The sequence below is a fragment of the Saimiri boliviensis genome, chromosome 7, assembly GCF_048565385.1.
Source record: "Saimiri boliviensis isolate mSaiBol1 chromosome 7, mSaiBol1.pri, whole genome shotgun sequence".
In the NCBI taxonomy this organism is placed as follows: Eukaryota; Metazoa; Chordata; class Mammalia; order Primates; family Cebidae; genus Saimiri; species Saimiri boliviensis.
Genome location: NC_133455.1, coordinates 19,022,814 through 19,044,164, shown reverse-complemented (window position 1 = coordinate 19,044,164; position 21,351 = coordinate 19,022,814). Strand labels below are relative to the sequence as shown.

The 21,351-nt window shown below is 42.8% G+C and overlaps 1 pseudogene; it reads left to right on the top strand.

Annotated features, from left to right (window-relative positions):
- Window positions 1-16,411, top strand: part of LOC101028846 (nucleolar and spindle-associated protein 1-like) — a 28,643-nt pseudogene extending 12,232 nt beyond the window's left edge.
- The last annotated feature ends 4,940 nt before the right edge of the window (window positions 16,412-21,351 follow it).

Sequence of the window (21,351 nt, the reverse complement as noted above, 5' to 3'; positions counted from 1 at the left end):
ATCAAGCTATCCCTCTGAAGCCAAGCCACTTCTGACGTCCAGCCATAGTCTCTGATGTCCAGCTACTTCTCTTGGCCAGCCCAGTCTGGGATCTTCACAGGCACATGATTTGGGGGCAGGGCAGGTCATGGGTAGTTTGGGAAAAGGCAACATACAAGCTGGACAACGGGGAAAGAAGTTCTCACTTTTGGCCATAGTCTCAGGCCTTTCAGCTTGAGGGTGTGGTTTGTTGGAGACCCACCCCTTTTCCACCTATAATTTCTCTGCGCCCCCCTTTTCCTTATCATTAGGAGGGATACCACAAACAAAATCCCAGAATCACAATTTTCTGCAGCTGCTGAAAATACGCGGGCGTAGGCCTACAGTCTCTAGAACATAATTTCAGTACAAAAATTTCTTGCTGGTTTCAACATTCCTATTAGTCAAGGGAAGCTGAGTCAAGAGTAGAAGACAAGTCTTGGAAGCTGACCTCAGGTGCAAATCCTAGTTCTTCCACTTGGATCATGTGACACTAGATTTTAAGCCCTAAAAGCTTAAGTTTCTAGATGCAGGAAGTGGGATTTTCATGCCAGTTTATAGCTTAAGAGCATGAGAAGCATCTAGAACAGATCTATAGTAAACATTTTTTGAGCAATAGTTCTTCCATGATTCTACTGGATTTGCAGTGAGAATATGGATAGGTCTTGATTTGGATCCAGTGATGGCATTAACAGTTCTAGTTTTTCAGAACAGCTTTAATATTGTGAAGACCAGGTAGATACCAAGTTGACATCTACTGAAAATTTGATCTTTTTCCCCTTCTTGGGAAGCAGCAGTCCCAGCATGGAGCCCAGATTAAGTTGGGCTGAGATGTGGCCTTGTCAAGTTCCTGCCCCAGTGGGGAACAGTACATGGGGGCCAGTCAGCTTTGCCTGTTAATACCCTGCTGCGGATTTCCTGGCTTCAAGTGCCAGAAAGTCATTCATTAGGTAAAAAGAGGATGCCTTGAAAATTTACCTGCTATTTCAAGGAAGTCTGGATTCGAGTCCAGTTCTCTGAAAAACCCTCTTCTGAAACCAGCCTGAGGATCCCAACCTCTTGCTGAGTCTCAGCTGCAAGTGACTGAAGGGCAAAAATCCTCTAGCATATGGTGTTTAAGTCTGTTCTTAGAGCCGAGGTGTTAAACATGAGTTCCCATGAGTCTGAGACTTCCAACACCAGACAGGTTCCTGGTTTCCAGTGGCTTCCAAAGGGTTCTCAGACAACATCCCAACTTTCTCAAAAGCTCCGTATGATCAGACTCCCTGTCTATATGGCCAATAACTCTTCTTTTAAATACTGTCTTCCTCAATTCAGAAACCATTTTAGAAACTAGTTTTTTCTTGTTTTGCAAGACTCATCCTTTGCTTTTACGATCCAGACAAAAACAGAAAGCAAAATTCTAAGAACAGTGACACAATAAGTTGAATTGTTCCAGAATGGAGCCAACACCAACTTTAATCAAAAGTTATTGGTAACTTTGTTTCAAAAGGTCACACTGAAGACCTCTGAGGAGTTTCTGGAATTGAAGTTCCCAAGTTTTACGATCTGTTCCCGATGAAAAGTACAAATGCCTAGGCAGATACAGGGCATGTGTTTCCCACTGGCATTGTAAGAGACAATCTTCTCAGAAGCATCTTCCTCACGTAACCCTATTGTCTATAGACCTTCCAAGAAGCTTACAGGCTCATTAAGAGACCACTGCTTTGGGTTTGTCTTGGATTTCGGTAGAATGAGATTCCTATTAGCCAAGAGACTGACAGTCAAGAGTAGAAGACGGGCCTTGGAAGCTGAACTCGGGTGCAAATCCTGGTTCTTCTACATGTATCATGTGGCACTTACCAGATTCTGAGCCCTAAAAGCTTAAGTTTCTAGATGAAGGAGGTGGAATTTTAATACCAGCCAGTTTATAGGTTAAGAGCAGGGGAAGAATCTAGAACAGATCTACAGCAAGTATTTATTTAGGGCTGCTCTCCTTAGCCCAGTTCAAAGACTTCCCTTGAGGTCCGACTGGGGACTCCAATGCCCAGTGACCAATACTGAAGCAACAGACGCAGTGAGCTACATATATTTCGAACGAACTAGTTTTTGATTCTGTGGTTAACTCTGACCCAGAGTCAAGATAATCCAGTTTCTAGACCTAAGTTCAAGCAAAACCACATGTGAACAAGAACAGAAAGGTAGGAAGAAGAGTGGACAAATTTAAGACTTCAGATGGATTGACCCTCCCCCAGAGGAGACACTGGATCCTGAGCAAATGAAGGAACCTACAGTTGTATTTTGGAAGGGAGAAGTGATAATGTTATGTGCTTTATTTAGCCTATCCCTTCAGGGAAAAACACTTAGGAAAGTGCTTCTGACCCGACTTGGCAGTGAATTTGAGGCATCACAGAATTCTAAAGCATTCTGACTCATTCTCAGCCTGATCCTTTCAATAGGAATGGTTCTTCTCAGGATAAACCATGAAGTTTAAGCAACAGACCTAGTTCTAGACCTGGGCAATAGAGACCATGACATAAGGTTTAGCTGGGAATGAACAATTGCTCTGTGTTCATAATCCAGATTTGTAATAGCCAGAGTTAGTATGGCTTGCTCTTTTGCCTTATTTCTATCACTTTAGGTGACATTTCAGGCTGGAATTGGAAGCCAAAACACTGCAGGATGGAGTCCTCTGCTCAGGATTACTCAGCTTAAATGAATGCTAGGAAAATTCCTGGACCAATCCAGGAGGTTACAGAAGGAATACCTGACCATATTTTCCTAGAATTTGTCCCCTTGTCATGATAACCACAAGGTTATCTTGGAGCTGGCATCTTTTCCAGGTCCTAAGACTTCTGTCAGCACAATGACAGCCAGATTCTTTTCCATCAGCCAACATGTTATACTTGGAACTGAATATTTAAAGGATTGGAAGGACTTGATGCAGGTTTCCCTCACCATAGCTCAGAACTAGCATTTCATGTACTTATGGTTTTCTGCTATTGACAAGTGCATTTTGAATGAAGAGTTATAACTTTCTATGATATTTAGCACTAAGATCCTTATTTCCATGTTACTCTCTTCTAAAAAGGAACCAAGACAGCTGAAAAAAAAAAGGTAGTTAAAGGCAAATAAATTTATGAGAAAAGTGCATGAAGATAAACACTGAGAGCACATAGCTGGCTTCAAAGTGTTCCTTCTAACCACATTTGGCATAACTTAATCCGATGCATTGCTTCTAGAGAGGTCCTCTAGTAGGAGTACTATAGAGGTGTTGGATAAGCTCAAAACAAGGAGACAATTTCAGTGTGTCAAGTTGATATGAATTTGGATTCTTCAAAAGCTTAAGTCTTAGAAAAACCATGTGGGGGGAGTATTTCATCAGTCTCCTTTAAGATCCTACTTTCCAATCCATACATGTGGCCCTAAGCCTTAGAAGGGACCAAGGTGGAGACCCCCACCTGCAAGCAGATGCCACTCTTGCTCTAACACCTCCTCACGAACCTCATACAACCTGGAGGGTGACTTTCCCCCATGAGTATTGTGGCTCCTAATGAGCATGACACCCAATATGGGAGCTCCAAGAAACAGCTGGGACACGTTCAGCCAAAGTTCTTTCCTGTAGTCTCAGCTGGTGACCAAGTAGTAACAAGATGAGATTATTCTTACCAATCAGTGAAGAGTAGGTACTGCCCTAGTCTTTACCTGTCTGCTCTAGACACAGGAATGAGCCCAAATGAACCCTGCTTTTGAGAAAGGCACTTAGATGAGACATGGTAGAATGTAGCTTCATTAGGTAGCATCCCTTCAAGAGCTGAGGATGGGAGGGAAGCGGAGTTCTGAGGGGCATACCAGGCTGCTTTTCCTCACTGTTACCATCTAGAACTCCTTCCACCATGCTCAATTCAAGTTCCCACTTGAACAGAGGGGTCGAACAACATGTTCCTGCTTCAGGGTCGGTGCTGTGGTTTGTGTCCCCTTTAAGATTTGGGTATTGAAACTTAAAGTCTGAGAAAATATCACGAGCTGAAGCCTTTAAGAGACAATTTGGCCATGGGAGCTCAGGCCCTGAGTGGGGCTTTATATGAGATTTGACTCTTGCCCTGTCCACTGAGGACACAAGGCACCATCTTGGAGTCAGATCAGCTCTCATGCAATTTAATCTGGTTCCTTGGTATTGGATTTCCTAGCCTCCAGGACTATATAAAAAGTTGTTCTAAGTCATCCAGTCTAAAACATCCTGTTACAGCAAGACAAAAGGGACTAAGTAGGAAAGACCAAGTCATGTATGTTTGGATTAGATGGTATCAGAAGAGAATCATGCTGTAAAGTCCACACCCAGAACAGTAGGCCCAAGTGTGTAGAGTGAGTGGAGTTGATGGCTCTAGTGCTTTTCAATCTGAAGCCTCTGACAGTGACAGCTCAGCCATGCTGACGTTTTGGGACACTTCAGCCAGCTGATGTTCTGTGAAGTCTGTAAATATACCCCAAAACCTATAAAGATCAGTTTAAGGCACACCTGTATATAGATAAAAACATGAACAACCAGCATCCCTAATTTGTAATGGATCAGGAATGTATTTCTCAAAGCAGATAGGCATCCCTTCAGGTTGCCTTCCAATGACTTCCCTGGGCCCAAAGGTCCATCTAGCTGTGATGCAGAAATAGACGCATGCAACAGGAATATGGAGGCTCACTACCAAGTCTATTTATATATGGACATCAGGGCAGGGATGCCTGCCAAGATCATGAAAGCCCAGCGGGAACTTGATAGAGAAATGTGGAACAATTGACATAGTGAGATCCTCTCAGGGTAATCCATTTCATCTTGAATTGTGTGAAGACTTTGGAGCAATAGATTAGGATGAAAGGTGCTTATTCTTGGTAACTAGAATGGTGCAGTTATCATCCCAACCTCAGTACCAAGGGCATGCAAGAGAAGGCTGAAGTACATTGAGGCAGCCATTAAAAGACTATGCCACTGATATCAGTGCCAGATTCAGGTTTATGATCCCAAGGTGGTGCTGGACTATGCCAAATACCTAGCCAGATTCACAAAACCTGCAACCATTAGTTTCCCTGCTGGCATGGTCACCCACGGGGCTGCTTCCCTATTCTTTGGGCTATTGACCTGGAGTTTGAAGACCATCTGTAGGTCACATCTGTGAGCTCTTCAGTGACTGAAGCCCTCATTTACATATGCCAATGAAGACAGCATTGAACCCTTCCAATACTGAAGGTTAAGTGGACTGTCAAAGTCTTCCTACTTCATCCTACTCTCAACTCTCTCAATTGTCCTAGTAGCCGTTAGGTAAAAGGTAGAACATCAAGGTCTATTTTTCACACCCAGTTAACTCCTGGCTTTAGCTGGCTAGGATGGAGGGAAATGTTTTAATCTCATGTTCACCTGTTCCCTGTAATCACAGAAGCTTTCTAATTCATTAGTAATGGAGGGGAGAAAAGTGACCCCTGCTTCCATGGAATCAGGTATGTTTGCCCAACAGATGTAGCTATCCAGACAACTGTATCTGGAGGATTTTTCTGATTTTGATGAAAGGGGAGGATCTGATTTACTCAGTTTAGGATTTATCTTGGAAGTTCTATTTCTTAAGGGTTCATACTTTCTGTTCAGTAGAAGGTTGGTTAGGGGAAAAGGAGAGCTAGAGGTTGAGGAAAACAAGGGGCTCTTGCTGTGTTTCCCATGCTTGAGTTTAAGTGCCTCTGTTGGGGAAAACATTTCTATTCAATACTTATCCCAAGAAGACTTCTGTAACCAAGTGTGTAGGTGTTTCTCCAAGCAGCCTGCAGTGGATATCAGCAGAGTATCCTCCAGTTTAAATTCTGACACCATCTACCTGGAGATAGCATCACATCCAGATTGAAAGTCCAGTCCCACTAAACTGTCCCCCTCTTTCCTTCCAGGCACAAGTCTGGGCCCTCAGATCTCCTGACTAGCCTTCAGTTGGGATCCCCATGAATTGGGTTCAGTGAAGTTGCTAGGGCAGCTTGGAGAACTCAGAAAGTTGTTTTATGAAGAATATTAAAAAGGAAACAGACACACATCATAGGACCATAGGATGAGTATGAGAGAAGAGGTATGGAGCTGCCATGTCCTCCCTGGGCCACCTTCGAGGGAACTCCACGTGTTCGGCTCTCCAGGAGCTCCCCAAACCTGGTCCTCTTGGGCCTTTTACGGCAACACGAGATGGGTGTGACTGACAACCACGTAGCAATGTGATTGGATAAAGATTATCTGAGTAGGGAAACTCAGAAAGGCTGAATTCTTCCAATTCTTCCCTGCTTCTGTAGTATTCCTTCCTCCAAAGTGTGGGGCAGGATGCCCTCTCAGACAGGACCTTGTGACCGACAAATCAGACAATACAGGTCTGAGAATTTCTTTTGTGGCTAGCTTCAAGACAGGAAGGCAGGGGAAGATTACCACCTTGGGGAGAGAAAGGCAACGAAAAGGCAGGAGAATGAGATTGTTTTGAAGCCTGCTTCTATCTAAGGTGTAAAATGCCCTAACATTGGGGTGAAGGCTCTGGGGAGTTATGAGCCAGAAACATGGATGAAGTCCTATCATAATGTCCTTGCCTGAAGTCAAAGTTCAGAGTGTAAGCTGACTGATACCTATTCGAGAATCTTATTGCTTGGTTTTTAAGATTTGTATTTACACAGAGGGGAGCATCACACACTGGGGTCTGCTGGGGGGAAAATAAGGGAGGGACAGCAGGGGGTGGGAAGTTGGGGAGAGATAGCATGGGGAGAAATGCCAGATATAGGTGAAGGGGAGGAAGGCAGCAAATCACACTGCCACGTGTGTACCTAATGCAACAATCTTGCATGTTCTTCACATGTACCCCAAAACCTAAAATGCAATAAAAAAATGTGTTTAAGTATAAAACAAGTCATTAACATGTGGCTATATATTTTTCTAGAGAAAACCTTCCTGCTTATTAAGAGCCAGCATTGAGGTGAGTAATCTGGTTAGAAATAAGGATCTCCTTTTAAGTGGGAATCAGAAAAGCGGGCCTTAAGTTTGGCTCTTTGGGTCTGCTATTCCTTCATTACCATGTTAGGGTTTCCTATGCCCTACTTATTCTGGATAGACACTTGTCATGTCTATTGCAGTCACCTGAGACCCATGGCTGTGGTGTAAAAGACACCTGTACTTGTGTACACAAAGGGTTAGATATAGTTGGTCAACTTGAACGTGTTACTGACAAGTATTAGTTATTTTCTGGTGGTGCTGGTTAAAGCGGACCTGAGAAGCAAGCAAGGGATAGTAGCTCTTCTATTGGCACAGTACTTTCTAGGATGCTACTTGGGTTTCTTAAAGTGTGCTTTTAATTTCATTGCAAGATTTCCGACCACATCAGGGAATATATTCTACTTTATCCAATGTGTGAACTGCATTCTCATGCTAGAAAGCATAGCCCCAAAGGCATCCTGTAAGCAGATTGGAGCTCAAAGTATTTCAAAGGACAGAAAAAAAATCAAAATATGACTAATTGGAATGGAAGTAAATCACTCCTCAGCAAATGCAAAAGAACGTAAATCATAACCAGTCTCTCAGACCACAGTGCAATCAAATTAGAACTCAGGATTAAGAAACTCACTCAAAACTCTACAACTACATGGAAACTCAATCTGCTACTGCATGACTACTGGGTAAATAACAAAATGAAGGCAGAAATAAAGATGTTCTTCAAAACCAGTGACAATGAAGACACAATGTACCAGTATCTCTGGGACACATTTAAAGCAGTGTCTAGAGGGCCATTTAAAGCACTAAATGCCCACATGAGATGTGAGGAAAGATCCAAAACTGACACCCTATCTTCACAATTAAAGTACAGGAGCAAGATTAAACAAGTCAAAAGCTAGAAGAAATAACTAATATCAGCAGAACTGAAAGATAGTGACAAAAAATTTCCAAAAAAAGTCCAGAAGCTGGTTTTTTAAAGAGATCAATAAAATAGACCACTAGCCAGACTAATAATCTAGCAGATGCAATAAATGGGATATCACCAATTCCATAGAAATACAAACTACCATCTGAATACTACAAACACCTCTATGCACTTAAACCAGTAAATCTTAAATGGATAAATTTCTGATTACTTACACCCACCCAAGACTAAACCACAAAGATGTTGAATCTCTGAATAGACCAATAAAAAGGTCTGAAGTTGAGGCAGCAATTAATAGCCTACTAACCAAAAAAAGTCCGGGTCCAGACAGGTTCACAGCTGAATTCTACCAGATGTACAAAGAGGAGCCAATACCATTCCGTCTGAAATAATTCTAAATACAAAAAGAGTCTCCCTAACTCATGAGACCAACATTATCCTGATACCAAAATTAGGCAGAGACAACTGAAAAAGAAAATTACAGGCCAATATTCATGATCAATGCAAAAATCTTTAAGAAAATACTGGCAAACCAAGTGCAATAGCACATCCAAAAGCTTATCCATCATGATCAAGTAGGCTTCATCCCAGGGATGCAAGGCTGGTTCAACATATGCAAATCCATAAATGTAATTCATCACATAAACAGAACCAAAGACAAAAACCAAATGATTCACTCAATAGATGCAGAGAAGGCCTTCAACAAAATTCAACAGCCCTTTATGCTGAGTCTAATAAACTAGGTAGCTCTTTATGTTAAAAACTCCCAAACTAGGTATGGATGGAATGTATCTCAAAATAACAAAAGCTATTTATGACAAACCCACAGCCAGTATCACACTGAATAGGCAAAATCTGGAAGCATTCCCTTTGAAAACAGGCATTAGACAAGGGTGCCCTCTCACTCACCATTCTTGTTCAACATAGTATTGGAAGTTCTAGCCACAGCAATCAGGCAAGAAAAAGGGTATTCAATTAGGAAAAGAAGTCAAATTGTCTCTATTTGAAGACTACATGATTGTATATTTAGAAGACCCCATTGTCCCAGCCCCAAATCCCTTTAAGCAACTTCAGCAAAGTGTCAGGATACAAATATCAATGTGCAAAAGTCACATGCATTCCTATACGCTAGTAACAGACAAAGCCGAATCAAGAGTGAACTCCCATTCACAATTGATACAAAGAGAACACCTAGGAATACAACAAAGGATGTGAAGGACCTCTTCAAGGTGATCTACAAACCACTGCTTAAGGAAATAAGAGGACACAGATGGAAAAACATTCCATACCCATGGGTAGGAAGAATCAATATGTGAAAATGGCCATACTGGCCAAAGTAATTTATAGATCCAATGCTATCCCCATCAAGCTACCGTTGATCTTCACAGAACTGGAAAAACACACCTTAAAATTCATATGGAACCAAAAACAGCCCACATATCCAAGACAATCCTAAGCAAAAAGAACAAAGCTGGAGGCCTCACCCTACCTGACTTCAAACTATGCTACAAGGCTACAGTAATCAAAACAGCATGGTACTGGTACCAAAACGGATAGACTAGTGGAACAGAACAGAGGCCTTGGAAGTAATGCCACACATCTACAACCATCTGATCTTTGACAAACCTGACTAAAACAAGCAATGGGGAAAGGATTCCCTGTTTAATAAATGGTGTTGGGGAAACTGGCTAGCCATGTGCAGAAAGCAGAAACTGGACCCCTTTCTCGCACCTTACACTAAAATTAACTCCAGATGGATTAAGGACTTAAACATAAGACCTAATACAATAAAAAACCTAGAAGAAAACTTAAGCAACACCATTCAGAACATAGGCATAGGAAAGGACTTCATAACACCAAAAGCAATGGCAACAACAGCCAAAATAGACAAATGGGATCTAATTAAACTTAAGAGCTTTTGCACAGCTAAACAATTAGAGTGATCTGGCAACCAACAGAATGGGAAATTTTTGCCTCCTGACAAACGGCTAATATCCAGAATCTACAAAGAACTTAAATTTATAAGAAAAAAAACATCAAAAAGTGGGTAAATATGAACAGATTTTTCAAGAGATTTATTCAGCCAAACAAAAAAAATGCTCATTGTCACTGGTCATTAGAGAAAGGCAAATCAAAACCACATTGGGATACCACCTGCCAGTTAGAATGCCAATTTTTAAAAAATCTGAAGACAACAGATTCTGGAAAGGATATGGAGAAATAGGAATACTTTCACACTTGGTGGGAGTGTAAGTTAGTTCAACCATTGTGGAAGACAGCGTGGCAATTCCTCACAGATCTAGAAATAGACATACCATTTGACCCAGCAATCCCATTACTGGATATACACCCAAAGCATTATAAATCATTGTTATGAAGACTCATGCACATGTATGTTGATTGTGGCACTGTTTACAATAGCAAACACCTGGATCCAACCCTAATGCCCATTAATGCTAAAGAAATGTGGCCTGTATACACCATGGAATACTATGCAGCCATTATGGATGAGTTCAAGTCCTTTGCAGGGACATGGTTGAATCTGGAAGCCATCCTTCTCAGCAAACCGACAACAGAAAACCAAACACCACATGTTCTCACTCATAGGCGGGTGTTGGGAAGGGAACATCACACAATGGAGTCTGTTGGGGTCTGGGGGTCTAGGGGAGGGTTGGGGGTGGTGGAGAGATTGGCGAGGGATAACATTGGGAGAAATACCTAATGTAGGGGATGGGGGGATGAGGCAGCAAACCACCATGGCATGTGTATACCTATGTAACACTTCTGCAAGATCTGTGTGTGTACTCCAGAAGTTAAAGTATAATGAAAAATAAGATGTGGCCCACACAGTTTAGACTTTTGTCATCCTCCATCACTGGGCCAAGTAGACATTCCAGAATTTCCTTGTATCCTTCTATAGGATCAACCCTAATTTGTGTTTAGGAATTTACATTAAGACCTTCAGGGAAACCGGGTCTTTAAGATACTTAAGCTAAAAGAATAGTTCTGTCTCCCTTCACGTAGCTCTAGGACCATAATGCTCCAGGTGTTATGTTTCTAGTTCTGTAATCCCCATAGCCCACAAGTCTGCCTCCCTGCGAGTCAACAGGGTGTTTTAAGAGATGGTGTCAGCTGTGTTAGTTGAGACCAACAGACAGGCAGATGTAGATGTTGCCCACATAGTTCCTTGAAGTAACCCCCCACCATGTTAGAGATGGGCAAGTTAGTCATTCAGGGAGCAACTTGAGAGCGAGTTGGTCAGCAGTGCCTCTAGAAAGGCTTAACACAGTGAGGGCTCTTGGTTTAACCCTTCACCAAGTTTCTCATGAGCTCTTCAGTCCAAAGGTCTGCAGACACTGCCTTCAAGAAAAGGCAAAAGTACTGAAGTCCTATAGTAGTGGCCTTAGAGGTTAAGTCAGTATTTGACTCAAGATGGCCTGTGTAACATGATACAGGTCTCAGATAGTTATTGGCTCACCCCAAACCTATCAAGTAACCAGACCAATCCAGCATCAAGGGAGAGATTTCTGTAGAAGATACCCACATGCAGTCCCTTACTCCCCAAACTAAGGACAGTGTTTGTGCTGTTGAAGTACTGAAGATTTAGTGATGAGACTCCATAGAGAAGGAACCTCATACAAGTAGCCACAAGGGCACTCTGGTGAGGCTACAACCAGATTCAGTTGCTACTGCAGCATCTTCAAGGTCAAATCTGTTCAGAGTTGGCCCTAGTGATTGATGCTAAACCTAGTGCTCAGTGCCACAGACACACAGAATAACCAACTTTATCTTCTCTGGGTTCTGATTGATATCCCCCCATAGTAGCTCTTGCTCCAGAACCCAGGACAAGACACTCGGAAAGTTAGGGAGAAAGATATGTTTATTCTGCAAGTGTAGATCAGAGGTTAAGTAGAAGAAACTTAAATGATAGCATGGACATTCAAAGATATACAAAATGGGACAAGTCTGAGACAACCAGCCATCTTTTTCAGAAGTATGTGATGGGAAGAAAAAACCTGCAGTCTAAGACACAACAACTTACTAGATAAGGTAGCATGAGGAAAAAGGACAGCAACCAACTATGTTTTAAGGTTATTTGAATCGAGATTCAAATAAAGTCAAGACATGTATGATACTTTGAAGTCTGGAAACTGATGAGTTATATCTAGTGTCAAAGAAGCTGGTTAAGCTCGTTTTTAGGTATGGAGCTTTTACATGATGGTTAAAAATCCTTTAGAGATATTGAGTAGGTTGAGGGCTAACATTGGCTTCAGATGACTTAGGTAAAGTAGGCAGGAGCACAGATGAAACAAGACTAGCCATGAATGGTAATTGCTGGATGTGAGCATTTGAAAGCTAGAGCTACTGTCTAGTTTGACATGTCTGAAGACTTAAGTTTAAACACAAATTCCAGGCTCCCTGAAAGGCCAGGGCAGTTCTGGTCTACATAGGTTCAGAGACTACAGGAAAGGTAAACATTCTAGGGGATTGTAGACAGCAGTGTCATTTCTTGGTTCGAGGAGAAATTTCTAGAGTTGCAGAACTTATTCCACCTAAAATCTCACCTTGAGCAGATTTGAATGCTTTCGTTTTCATTTTGGCTAAGAGTTTATCCATAGGCCAATTGGAGGCTCTTGTGCTCAACACTGAGTATCAGGCAAGTTGACACCAATAAAGTTGGTCACTGACATTTACTCTTAGACTTCTGGTACAAGTGGCCCTATGGCAGTGACAAGCATACCCCTACTCAACAGGAGGGGAAAGCTACAGCTCAGGACAGTGTTGATACCATTGAGGGGCCTGCCCAACGAAGCCTGAAACTCATTCTGCACATGCAGGTCGATTCTAGAGTTAATGTGAGGGATGCCTTAACCGAGGAACAATAGCACACAAAGGATGCCCAAGGAAATGTTGACTGGAACCCTGTCCTCCCCAAGAGGGATCCATGTTCATGTGCCCCTGCCCCCACCTTCCCGCCAGTGTCAAATCACCTCTCATCTGAGAACCAGTTCAGAATTGCTCAAGCATCAGGCTAAGATTGCTCAGCAATTGAATGCAGCCCAATAGGACTAAGCTGAAATTGCACCCCCTACCAGGTACACCAGGACAAGGCACAGTGCATCAAGCATGAGCACAACACGTGCTGATGGAGGTATGAAAGACCCTGCGATTCTGGCAATAGGAACTTGGTATGCAAGCTAGTCAAACCCAGAAGCTATTTAGGCAGATTTGAGGATGAAGAGCTGATTCAGGTTAGAGGCCAAGCAGTAAGTTGAGTGAGCTCCTGCATGGTACAGGTATTTAGCCTGGAGCTGCCTCCTTATGTTTTAAGTTCAACCTAGAAGTTTCTCTGTGCGTTATGGGCTGTAACTTAAGTGGATATGTAAACAGGCTGTAGTTTACTCTTGGTATCAATCACAGACTTGGTCAGAGGTAGCCAACTGTTCAAACAGTTGGAATAAGGTAAATGCCAAGTTGTAACAGTCTGTTTTCTGCCTCACTCCCCTCATCTTAAGTCTTTGACCACACAGCAGAACCAGTTGCTCTGAACCTTCTCTGGTTTAGGAGGCTGCCCAGTTTTCATGTCATTCCTTGTTCAATTAAACTCATGTGTCTCAAGTTCTTAACAGGAAGAGCTCATGGGCATCCAGGATCAACATATGAACAAGCAAGATGAGGCAATTTCAACTAAAAACTGCTGAACTGGATCCAGTGATATGGAAGCTGGATGACATGCTTAGATGAGGAATGAACTGCTAACTCTTGTGTGACTGAGGTCTAGCAGAAGCCCCTTGGGGAAAGCAAGGGGAGGAACAATAGGGATTTATCCTCGTCTTCCTTAGGGTCAAGTTTCTGTCCAGAGGACAAAAAAATGACCAAGTTACCAGGGAAAACGAAAGGGAAAGAAAAGCTGTCATCCGAGCACCTCAAAAGGAGGTACCACTTCGAATGATCCTAGCCTGCTGGGGGTGAACAAAAGATAGAGCTCCTGAGGCTGCAAGTGATGGAGCAGCGGCGTATAAACTGGTTATGGGGAGAGGGGCTGTTGTGCTCCAAGACATCTCAGGAAAGCCTGAAGCTGCCGAAGTCATACTTTGAGTTTTGAGGCTTGATAATCTATCTCCAATGAAGCCATCAGTCTCTAATGCACTTTTTCCCATAGCCTTCACAGTGCTTGAGTGTCCTTTAGGCCTGAACTTCACCCCACTGCATATGAAGTCAGTTCTTTCAAGGAAGGATTTGGAGTTCTGCCCTATAGACAGTCTATGACTAAGACAGGACCCCAGTAGCTTGGAGGATGTGGCAACCAAAGATTGGCCTCATTCTGCTAAACATGGAGCCCCAGGTCATGTAAACCTATGCCCTGCTGTAGGAGTAGGGGGACACTGGATGCCAAAAGCAGCCTGGTGTTCCAAATAGGTTGTAGAACCAATTTACTTCCTCAGAACAAGCCAAGACTTGCTGGGAAATAGATTTTGAGGTGAAATAGAACCAGCTGAAGAACAAAATGCAAAGGCCAGAAGCTGTTGTGCTTGCTCTTTAAATTCTAGCACTAAATTCTTCCTGCTGTAAACTCATTCTTCTGTTAGTGAAATAGAAGCTGTCATTACCACAAAAGACACGAAATCTAATGGTTCACTTGAAGTTCTTTTAAAGTATCTGGAGCAACCAGATATAATTGGAGTTTAAATTGCTATTGGTTGAATTACTTTGACAGTTAAATTGAGAATGACTGGGTTCAAGATGACTCAAACTGAACCATTCTGAAGAGCATCCCAAACTGCCAGTTTCCAGACATGGGACAAAATTCTATGAACCTTCTGTTCGTTAGTTTCCCTTGGTGTTCCCCAGCAAGGGGAATCTTTCCCGAAGCCATGCTTGGCTAGGATTAAGGACTTCCAGCCTTTTTGAAGAATATAATGTCTAAGTCCAGTTAAGTCCATGTTACTGAAAAGTAACTTCAGTATTATAGAGAATAGGTAAAATACTAGGTAAGCCATAGGATCAAGATTCATCCCAGACATAATCAAAGGAAAAAGCCAGCTTTCCAATGGATAGAGGTTCATCTGTGTTATCAATCTCTGCCTCATCAATACCAGGGCTTCTGGTGTGTGCCTCTAGATGATGTCTTAAACACCCACTACCCCCATGAGGAGTGTTGCCAAGAAGTCTTGAACTTGCTCAAGAATCACCAGTAACTCTGAGAAGTCCAGGTTAGTCGTCTTGAATTATTGCACATTCTGGATTAGTCATGAGAATGTGACAAGCATGGAAGGGGCTAGCATAGATATTAAGGTCCTACCTTCAGGACCTGTAGAAGTGCTTGGATATGATACCACTCAAGAGGAAATGCTACCTATATTATATCCGCCACGTGGACTGATTGCCAGAACATACGGAGAAAGGCAAGTTCACAGACAATATTCACCTTTAGTGATGAGGACCTTTTGTTGTGGGAGATCTACAGAGGAGCCCAAGCTGTCATGCAGATGGAGTTACTAACCTTGAAGTGAGAAACTGGACCCTTCCCATCAGCTGCTGAAAACCTGGCACTGGTCACAAGCTTCAGACTTTGTTCTGGGCTCAGAAACAAGTCCAGGTACACTTAACAAGAAGGGTACCCAATTGAAATAGAAAGTAGCTTTCTTAATGGACCACTATTAACATCTTACATTCCAAGCTGCTACCTCAATTATTTCTGGGGAGACAGTGAAAGAAGCCTGTTGAGTGCTTCTAATTTTACTGTAATGCTTCTAACATCAGATCATGAAGCTAGTCCATTTCATGCTAAGCAGCTCTAAGTTCATTTATTCTGTGGCCTGGTAACCACGAAGGCATTAGATAGCAGCTGGACTACCACAAATTTGGAAGGACTAGAAGTAGTCAGGGCTCGTGCTAGCTGTTCTTACAGGTCCCACAGGAGAAGTTTATCTTCGGAGAAGGGAACTCCATCATTTCCCTGCTTCTTGTATTCCAGAGTAACCCCCTTACTGATCTCCAGGAATCTAAGTTGGTACATCAGAATAATCGACTAAGGTATGTAAACTAACAGGATAGCGTCCTTGATCTCCTTTTCCACGAGGTTCTAAGACCATCAGGAAAGAAAGCTGTTCTTCCTTAGTGTCCAGTTTCTCTAATCCCAAAGCTTCCATGGCCAACCAATCCACTTCATCATGAAACACAGGTATTTAGGTTTATGCCAGCTGTTTGAGAAGCAACAGACAGATTTAGTGGAGACTGAAGACAAAGGCGTTTCCAAAGTTTACTTTCATATCTTTGCAAGAGATAAGCAAGATACATCCAGGAAAGCTGGAATGGCAAACAGTTTAGCAATGCCTCTGGAAATCTTACAAGAACTTATGGTCTCTACCTACTGGCTTCTAGGGGTTGAGCCAAAACCTTTACTCCAAAGGCTTGATGAACATAGGTTTAAGCAAGGGAAGAAGACCAGAAATCCTACAGCAGCAGGCTCAGCTATTCTATCCCTTCTGAGTTCTTGACAATCTGAATCAAGATGGTCTGTTGTGTAGTAGATACCCCTTGGAGATGTAACTGGCTGGGTTTATTCAAAACTTGATCAAGTACCTAACCCACCTTGCTTCAAAGCAAGATTGATCCATTTTCTAGTTACCTACATGCAGTGTTTGAAGTGAGTTCACACCCCAAGGCAGCCTCCACTAGCTGCCTTCTGGTTTTTCTTAGAGCTAGCCATCTAGGTTAGCTCGCATTTCCAACGAAGCTATTAGTATCTAATGCACCTTTTCCCACAGGTTCCAGTGCTTGGGAGTGCCCTTTGGCCTGAACTTCACACCACTACATATGAAGTCAATTCTTTCGAGCAAAGATTTGGAGTTCTGTCCTATTCCTCTCCACACTAAAGAAATGTGAGCCATGACTACTGCTAGGGATAACAAAGCTCAGACACCCCTATTTTTAGGAGAGCTTGGTGAAAGGTGCAGTGCAACCCCAGGTTTCCTCAGCTTACGTCTTGGCACGAAACCCCTGCCTTGTGAGCCCTGGTATGCTCCACACCTATCTTAAGACAGAGCCTCTATTCCATAAATGGGAGCTGGATAGAAGACAGAACTCTATCTTTCAGCCAAACACACATGGGATTAGCCTCAAACAGGTAGGCTAGAAGTGGGACAGGAAGTCCTTATGTTCTGCCCCTCCCTGAGAAATAGCCCTCCAAATGGGAGCTGGGTGGGTACGAAGAAGTCCCTTGCTCTCAGCTGTCTCATGCTAGAGTTTATTTTCTCACACTGAGCCGAGCTGCAAAGCATGTGTAGGTCTCGAGTCTGTGGTATTTGAACCAAGTTCTTAAGTTTTAGATTAATTCTTACTGTATGACCTTAGGGCTATTTTGGAGACTTCAGTGGATTTAAGCAATTTTTGCCAGTTTCATGGGATAAGGTTCCCCATGAGCTTTTCACTGCCACAAGAAAGCAGACCTCAGCTTGGCTGTTCAGGAGCATGCATACAAGTTTACTTCAGAATGATGTATGATGGGGAATTTCCTTGAGTAAGCTAGTGAAAGATTGAGACTTTTGGGAGGCTACTTGGGGCAGGGGGCTTATATGGCACAATGTGGAATATGTGCCTGGGTATATCTTTATACTTTCAGATAGCATTGGGCACTTTTGTAAGGTATTTGATAGGGTTTGGCTGCATCCCCACCCAAATCTCACCTTGGATGATAATAACACCATGCTTCAGAAGTGGAACCAAGTAGATATTTGAATCATGGTGTTGGTTTCCCTTATACTGTTCATGACAGTGAGTTCTCATAAGATCTGGTGTTATAAGGGGTTTTCTCACTTCATTTGGCTCTCATTCTCTTGCCTTTCATGTAAGACATGGCTTTACTTCTCCCTTGCCTTCCGCCATGATTGTGAGGCTTCCCCAGCCATGTGGAACTGAGTCCATTAAGCCTCTTTACAGATTACTCAGTCTTGGATACGTCTTTATCAGCAATGTGAAAACAGACTAATAACATCCTGTCTAGAGGGACATGCCCTGTGGTATGGTCATCATCCCAACTGGATTTTCCTTTCCATATGAGAAGATTATTTTGATCAAAATTCTGAATGCCTTATGTGTTTTAATAGAAAGTTTCCATTAGAGCAACACATTACTTCAAAAGGAAGCTTCCATTAGAGCCCCTGCTAATCATGGGGCAGGGAGGGTCTGTATATACATGGAGTAGTCGAGACAAACCAAGGATGGTGACCTCAGTAACATTCACTATTGGGTCATTTTCTGATGGGTATAACCCAGTGGGAACGACAGTGTCCCCCTTTCCAGAGGGGAACTCACAACAGACTTTCTCCCCTCTAATCAGAATTCTCATTCCACATTGGATTCCTACAGGTCCCATGGACCTTCTGTCCCATCACTCACCTGAACTGCATTGGTTGGGTGCACACAGGACTTTGGCTCACAAGCTGAGTCCTCCAAGGATGGAGGCCAAGGACAGTAAAGAGGCTGTTGAAGCCCAGTGAGAACAGATCTGTACCAGCACAGAGATGAAGCCCTGGAAGTGTTGAGGGCAAGTTGTCACAATATTCAAGAGTGCCCAAGTGATCCAAGATACTAGCACGCCTAGCAAAAATCTCATTCTAGACTGTCTGGCAGACAGACTTGTCTGTAACATACCCCTCGAGATACAAATCAAAGTCATTTCTGGCCTTTATGTCAGCTTATCCGGATGAGTAAGACCAGAAAGTGAAGAAAACTGGAATGTTTAAATGATGTCAATTGGATCTCAGCCAGGCAAGAAACCCCAGCCTTGTACCAGGTGACCTACTTGAGCACTGAAACTTGGGAATTCCCCATAGTATAGACTATGTCAAGGTCACCGAGATGTGTTCGTCATAGAACCTGGTCATGTACATGACTTACAGGTTATAGAATCACCCGGATACACATTGGAGAGAGAAGGCCATGGCCTTTTCATACCTAGTCTCATGGAGATAATCAGCCCAGCTGGATTTTGAAGGTCTGCCTCTCAGTGACCATTCTCAGGATGGAGGCTGAGTTTTTGATGTGGTCACCACCTCACCTCCTAATGGTCATAGGACAGCAATAGATCCTGGAACAGAAAAATCAAACAATGCCAACAGACTCTGAAGCTGGTTTAGCTTTGGAATCAAGGTTAAATCCCCAGCTGATCCATACAAAAAACTACAAAGAGAACAGGTTTTAGTAGATGCATTCATCTTACTATGATCTCCTTGAACACTTAATAGCTGCTGTCCTTTGGACAAAATTTATTCTACAGCACGAAGTCAGAGGAAGACAGATTCCTTCTCCTTGGCCATAAGGCCCTGAGTCTATGCCCAGAATTGGAAAGGAGTTTAAGGGTTTCAGTAAAAGTATAGACTGAATTATATAATTAGAAAGTCGTAACAATTACATTAAGCACTTGGTAAGGTTCATGCCATTATGTATCTCAAATGTTTATGCCATGGAGTAACCAAAGCAGGAAGAACCACCATGACAAAGGTAAGTTGTTCAAGTTGCAATCAGCCTCCCCAGCTGTGGGACCCTGGCATGTACCTCTAGACAAGATATGAAGACAACCTATAACCTTCATGGGATTCTTACCAAGGTATTCCACCAAAGTCAACTCAGAAGGAACCGGAACCAGTGAGAAGGTTATGGGTCTTATTTATAGGTTATTCTGCATTTTAGATTAGAATATTATGAAAATGATACATGTATTGGCTAAGGCTGGTATAGACTTTCTCCAAGAGTCTTTCTGGCAGTAATGGCTGGAGGTGACCAAGGTAAAGACCCTACCTGAAATCCGACAATATGCCCTGTTTGTACCACCTTCACGTGGTCAGTACAACATGAACATATGGAATGAGAAACTATTGACCAAGAGCACTTTGGGTATGGAGGCTCCAGACAGCTGTGTTTCACCTGCCAAGGCTCTGTAATAGACTCAGATGACAAATGACAAAACCAGACTCTTCTGGCCAATATGCAAACCTTGGGACCACCACAGGCCTCTGACTGTTCTTTGCTCAAAGCCTAGGTAGACCTTGCTTTTCATGAGAAAGACCCTTTGAGGAGAGACAGGGACCTCCTGCCATCACCATTTTGCCCTCTAGTGTTATCTCACTGTTAGAGAGGTAACAAAAAAACCCATCTAGTACTTTTTGCACTGCAAGACTTCTGACCCCATCAAGTCTAGGTTATCCTTAATGTGTCAGTTACATTCTCAGATTGCCTTGACAGGATAACCACAATGTCTTTACAGATAATTGATTTTCCCTTGAGGGAGAAGAGTATCTAATTCAGTATCAGTTCAAGATGTTTATCATCCTGCATGGTTGAGAGGAGTGGACATTCTAGCATTTCTTTACCTGTCTCATCTGTAGGATAATCCAAGTGGTCTTCAGGGATCTATACTTGGGACATGACAGGATTCTAAAATTCAAATTAGCAGAAGTTGTCTTTCATTACCCGACAAGCTGTGAATGACAGTCATGGCAGATGCAGAAATAAGATGCTCAACCTTGCATTGAATATTCTAATCCCAAAACACCCATTGCTAACCAGATCTCAAGCCACATGGGGATTTTTCTGGAGATCCTCTTAGGACTGTAACTTGATCACTCATGGAGATTTGGTAGCAGTTGTGTAAATACTCATCCAAAAAGCAGTAATATTCCTAGAGATAGTCAGGAAGTACTCATGCAGGGCGATTCCTAGTGGTAAGCAATCCAGCACCACTCTGAAAAGGCTTAAGACAGCTAAGTCTAATGGCTACCAACATGACGCCAGGGTTAAACCCTTATTCTGATGGCCAGACACAGCCCTTCCAGCATAGTCAGAAGTCCCACAATGACCTCTTCAAATGCTTGCACCACTTCCCTTGTGTTTTGACTTAAATATTTGGATGAAGATAGCATGAGATATGGTTAAGTATCTCCCAGGAGTCACAGCTGGAAGAGGGCTCACCTATAACTTATCAGGTACCCAACCCGGTCAGTGTCAAGGAAGACTAAGTCTTCCTCTCCTATACTGTTTCCTTACCCTAAAACTAAGGCCAATATGCTGTGATCTCAGTGTTGGGGGAAGATTAAAGAGGTGGACCCTTGTATTCAGAGAGGATCAAAGGGAGAAAAATGAGAAATAGCCAAGAGGGCACTCCAAGGTTACAGCTAAGTCCACAGCCACAATTAAAGAGCTTGCAGCTAATTAAACATAGTCTTCCGAAGGCAGTTCCCAGTGACTAATGCCCTCCTTTCTTAGCCCCAGTTCTCAGCATCACAAACATGCAGGAAGCTCTCTGGGTTCCAGACTTAGGAGTCCTTACACCATCCAAGTTACCAGGAGAGAAGAAAAATCTCAAAGGGAAAAGTGAAAACCCAAACAGAACAAAGCAACTGTGTATTCCAGGAAATAGTGAAGACAAATCTCTAGAGGG